Source organism: Pinus tabuliformis, chromosome 7 (genome assembly GCF_031772625.1).
Source record: "Pinus tabuliformis cultivar Carrire ecotype Pingquan chromosome 7, CPIR1, whole genome shotgun sequence".
In the NCBI taxonomy this organism is placed as follows: Eukaryota; Viridiplantae; Streptophyta; class Pinopsida; order Pinales; family Pinaceae; genus Pinus; species Pinus tabuliformis.
The window spans coordinates 1,627,005,988-1,627,011,951 of NC_142293.1; the positions used below are offsets into that span (position 1 = coordinate 1,627,005,988).

The 5,964-nt window shown below is 35.8% G+C and overlaps 1 long non-coding RNA gene across 1 annotated transcript; it reads right to left on the bottom strand.

Moving 5' to 3' along the window:
- Window positions 1-290: 290 nt before the first annotated feature.
- On the bottom strand, window positions 291-1,111 carry LOC149254473 (uncharacterized). The gene is made up of 3 exons (XR_016266298.1): window positions 908-1,111; window positions 736-789; window positions 291-497 (listed from the first exon to the last, which is right to left on the bottom strand). It is a non-coding gene; the product is annotated as an uncharacterized LOC149254473 (long non-coding RNA).
- Window positions 1,112-5,964: the final 4,853 nt, after the last annotated feature.

Here is a 5,964-nt window from a genome sequence, read left to right on the forward strand (position 1 = left end):
AGCACCCAAACAAGTCAGTAGCGTAACAGAGCAAGCTTACGGGAGAAACGAGAGAGCCACTGTCGGAAGAACACCCAAGAGAACAAAGCTATAGGTACAAAATTGAACTCAAACAATTTTCCTTTGCAAATTTTTATCAACCGAAAATCACTGTATAAATATATATATAAATATGTCAAAGCCGAACATCCACAGTTCACTGTTCAGAGACCAGTAAATAAAACAGAGTTGACAATATCAAAAACCACCGCGAGGTCATCACAGGACCGTATCATTACAACCATAATTACAATAGTAGAGCCATAAATATACAGTGAAACTACAGGCACAGTGAGGCCAAGAAACCGCAGAGCCGAAACCAAACTACGACAACAGACTCATAAACCCTACGAACAACAAAACCCTCAAACAGGCAAACAACGTTCAAGGAGCGACCCTACCCAGTTCAAGCGTAGGAGTCAGGGTGCGAGGTCCACAAACAAATCTCGGTCGCGCATCTGCATGGCCAACAAGCAGGCCATCAGCAAATAGTGAAATGAAGCCATAGATAGAGGGTTGAAAACAAAGGAAAGGGCCAACAGAACCTACCTGAGAGAGCCAAGCTCGTGCAAACCAAAGGAGAGAAACTATGAGCAAAGCTTACGGCCGCAGAGTGATCATTGCCCACAAGGAGCAAGAGCTGTCAGCGCCGGAAGAAAATGAGGAGGAAAATACCATTGGGGAGAGCGAGCTTACCTCTAGTTAATCGCCGAATGAGAGCCGAGAGCCGAGCCACTCCACAACCACAACCTGTGGCAAGAACCAAGCAAACAATCAAACGGAGGAGCAAATACATGGAAACCAACAGCATATAACAGAAGTCTACAGCCGAAAATGTAACCAGAGACCGAGACCGAGGGTTCCAGACCCAGAGCTGAGAAAACGAGCACAGAACATGCAACATCGACAGCGTATACAGAAAGAGACCCTCAGAGGAATGCATGTCTAGGCACGGCGAAACTAAACCACTGTAAAACCACCAGAGCCAAAACCCCTGTTTCGCAGAGCAGACCTTACCTCACAAACAACAAAGTGAAACAACAGAGAAATGAACCGGCCGAGGGTTTTGAGGGTTTCGTAATAGGTGGGAAGGAACGAGCCCCAACACCTGTTCTCAAATAATTAAGACCAAGGTACAGTGCCATTAAGTCAACCAGCTACGCAAACAATCAACAGTTAATTATTCATACGAAACTGTAAAGGGCTGGTCCCATTAGGGTCTACAACTCATTTTATTTTCATAGTTTCTTTATTAACCTAGCATTCGAGAATGCATGAACGTTGTTATTAAGCTATTATCTGGTGAGGTTCTTCAAGCCTTTCGTTCAACTATTAGGATGCAGGATTTTTCAGCTATTCAGGAATTAATTCCTGGTAAAATTTATACCTTATCACAATTTCTATAAACTGAAATGATTTATTTATTTTTCTTCACTATTCTTACCGCCATATTGAAACAATTCCTCATATTTTCCTGTGAATGAATTCATTTATATTTTTTGGGATATTTACAGAAAATTCCTTTTGAAATACCTTTGAAGGTTGAGGGATTATTTAGTACGCTGACGAAGAAAAAGAAATAGCCTTTCAAGTGGAACCGCTGTGCTTAGGTAAACATTGAAAATATTGTATTTCATGATTTTCCTCTCTCCCATTATGATGGGTTACAAACCCATTTATTATTTTCAGGAGCTTGTCTTTTAAATGGTTAGAATAGTTTCTTCATATGAGAGGTTCCAAGCCCTTCGCTTCTTGTTCTACCTGAGCATGACTGTTGTTCCAAGCCCTTGGCTTCTTGTTCTACCTGACCATGACTGTTCTACCCGAAGTCCAATTTTCAAATTGTTTGACTCTGAAATGTTTAATGTTTAGGATTTTTATTATGTATTTTCAAGTTAAATTCCCTTCCCGAATGGGAAGTAATTTGAAGCCTGGGAAAGCTTCTACTATAATAAGAGTCTTGTATTTGTTTATATATTAAATAATAAGAGTTTTGTATTTGTTTATATATTAAATTTCTAAGGGTTATTTACAACCTTCAAGATATTGTTTGTATAGACTCTGAGTCTTCGACTCTGTACATTTCTGAAATAATTTGAATATTCATAAATGCCATATCATTTTCAGTTATTTTTCTAGATCTCTTATTCATAAATGCCATATCATTTTCAGTTATTTTTCTAAATCTCTTATATCTAAAGGAATCTTTATTTTTTTATTATTTAATTGTAAATCTAATATTGTTCACTTCTAGTCTTTTATGTTTTAAGAAAAATAACTTCTCTTCGTTTGTTATTTATTCCAAACTAGTGTCATTTGAAGAGGAACAATTCTATGATTTATATTGTCTTTTGGTTGTTATATTTCTATGGTTTTAGTTTATAAATAAGTCTTCATTTGTAACATATATATAGTTTCATTAATAGTTTATTTATATATATATATATACCTGCATTTAACTTCTATTGTTTCAATACAATTAGTTAGAGTTTATATTTTACATCTCAAATATATTTTCTTCTAATTTGGAACCTTGATCTTGTTTGTACTTATACACACATGCAAATTCAAGTACAAATAAACTCAGATATTTTGATTATTTACATAGACATACTTTATACATTTGGTCCAAATTTTTGCATAAAACTTTTGCGTATATAGTTACATGTGGTTACTTTCTCATTCACCTATAGTTGATTCTTAATTGATTTACTATGGATATTAAAATACTAGAGACATTTGCTTTTTCTATAACCAATGTAAAACTTTCAAATACTCATAAATTAGTTCTTTTTCAATATTTACAGTTTAAAGGAATAGAAATTAAAAAAAAACCAACTACATTTAATTTGTATACAAATAAAAGTTCAGGATACCGATTTGAATGATACGTCTGGAAAATTAGTAGTAGAGTATTTGGCTCCTCCCAAACTTGATACTATATATTGCAAGTATCCCCCCCATCATAACAGGTTTGCAATCATCTTTGCTTGTCCTTTTCACTTGTTATTCTCACCATTTCTCTACTAGACAACTTGAGTATTCTCCAACAAGAAGACCAAAAGAAAGATAAATTTTTCATGTCCATTATCTAGCTACCACTCATTTTGGTGGTTGGTAACTACCTCCACCTCACCAACAGGTGGCAAGTAGTTACTAGCTCATTAATGAGCTTTTGTTTCCCACTCCCAAAGACAACATCTTATCTTTTAGGGAAACAATTAATTGGCCAATTTCATAATTTCACAATAAATCTAATCATCCAAATTAGATGCCTAGGACTTATTATTAGGTAATTAATATTCACTAACAATTTGCAACCTCATCTCTTTCAACCAAGTGTACTCCAAAATTAATTTTCCATACCTCTTTATTTATAAAAATAAAACATCATAAATACATATTTACGATCATTCATTATCAGTAATAAAATATTGATAATTAAATTCTTCACATGTTTTTCAAACTTTACACATTCAAAAAGGAAACAACATATACACAATTAATTACATAAAAACCTCAAGTCAGGGGATATCACATTACCACATCAACTACCACAATAGTGCGATGTCAACTACCATGTCATCCATGACCTCCTCAATGCTACATCACCTCTCTGAGGCCTCATTCTTAGTATCCTATTATCTTCACTAACAAATGAAAATTGATAGAAATTGGGCTCTCATTAATCGACATCCATATCAAGATCTATTAGTACCAAGAAAATCGTGATGCAGGTTCTTTGAGGGTATGACCAACACCCAACAACTAGCATCCTAATAATATGACACTTTATACTCTAAAATTTGATAAATATCCATCACTAGAGGGCTCCTCATATTCCCATATCCATTAACCAATAGGGTTTTAAGTTATATAAGCACTGAGAACTAATGATTGTGAGCACTTGAGAAATATTTCAACCCCTAAGGCCTGATATCCTGAAATACCAATACCCAACCACTAAATAGATCAATATCAAATTGTAAGATGATGGTATAACCTCTATGGTCCAACAACATTTTGAGGTTTGTTAGTGACATACCCTCATGTTGGAAATTACTCATTGAGTACTCTCGATGCCCGACTCCCATTAACCTGATACTCTACCCCCTTGGGGTTTAAAGCCCCTCTGATTAAGCACTCATTCATGAACCCATACAAGACCATGTAGGGGATGGGTGCTAACTATGTTGATTCCCGACTTGACCCAAATCCCAACAACCCACGTGTTGATGCACTACTAACTTGATGATGGGGAAATTTCTCATTAGATGACAGAGGCCATAAACATTTATCAATACCGATGACTTGCGATAAATTGGCTTCAATGAGCCCCTAATCCTCTGAGGCTTGAGAGGTCCAATAGATCAATATCTTGATGTCAACTATTGAATGTTCAATATATCAAAAATTGATGAGATGGTTTCCATATGTTGATGATCTTGGTGGGTAATGTCAGTATCAGGGTTTTAGTGGTTATTTTGGTGAAGTTCATGAAAATTTGGACCTCGTAGCCTAATAGCCCCATTTTCATTTTGTTTCTTGGTCATAGCTCCCAATAGCCATGTAACCAAGGGGAATGGCCTAAGGTCTTCCATCCCCAGAATTTAAATAAGTCCCAATAATATTCTAGGCCAATTTCAAAGAATAGAGAAGAACTCTAACAGGGAAAGAAAATTTCCCACGTAGTTTTAAAGACTTGAAAACATCCTTGCTCTCTAACAGTTGTTAGACTCTATCCTTGGATAATAATTCTTACCATAAGCAACAATAAGAATGATATTATCAAGGTTTATTTTCCCAACTTGACCCAACAAATAGGAAATTATTCTCACTTACTTTTAAGTATATAACATAACTTCCCAATCCCATATGCTACCCTATCACTTAGCTAGACACATCATCATGATTTTAGGGAGGGTCATTGGCTCCCAAATCTCTTATATTATTTCATTTCATATAACCATTCAACTCATAATGAACACATATACACATGTTAAGTTCACATTTCCATAGCACATCTCTTAATACGAAGCTTACAACTAATAATCCAAGGACAATTAATCTGAGATCTTAAGTTCATAATTACATACATTATTCAGCCATAACACAACAAGAGTCATATAATAATGAGCACAATTCTGGTTCATTAAACTAAAAGCCTATACATGTACATGTATTGATATTTAACTCAAGAAGGAAAAGTACACTTATTTGTTTTTCCTGAAACTGAAGAAGGGAGATACACTCTTGATCTGGATTTAAACAGGGACACAACAAATTACATAGATAACCATAAACACAAATATGCAGTGGAAATAATACTTTATTTCATTAATGTAAAATACTGAAAATTATATGCTTACAAACAAAAATGGAAATAAACCGGCTAAGGCGATGGTAGCTTATCTATGAGAAGAGATGTGGCGGCTACATGCCTCTGAATTGTGTTAAATGAGGCTCGAAGGCCTATTTATTGTTGAGAAGCAATGGAAAACCCTTTACATCCAAAAACCTAATCCTAGAAGATGAAACAGCAAATTGTGGGCCCCGTTTGGGTTTGGTACATCAATTTCCCGAGGTCGTAACTTTGGCACCCGATCTCCGTTTGACGCGTATAATAGCTCGTTAGAAAGATCTATCCAAGAACTATAACTTTGGGAATAGCAACATCAGTCCATGGTTCCATGTTGCTCCCAGATTTCCCAAAAAACGTCGTTTAGGGCCTCAAAACGGCTCCGGAAGTTTAGGACCCGAAAAACTTCTAAAAATAGTAAATTGTGCTACAATTAAGGAGACTGAAAAACTAAAAGAGATAGTTGTGGGGGTCCAAATGGGATAGATGGGTGGCCACCAACATCCACCTGGGTCATTCCTCCCCCCTTAGGAAGCAAATATCCCCATTGCGTTGAGTTCCTCCAT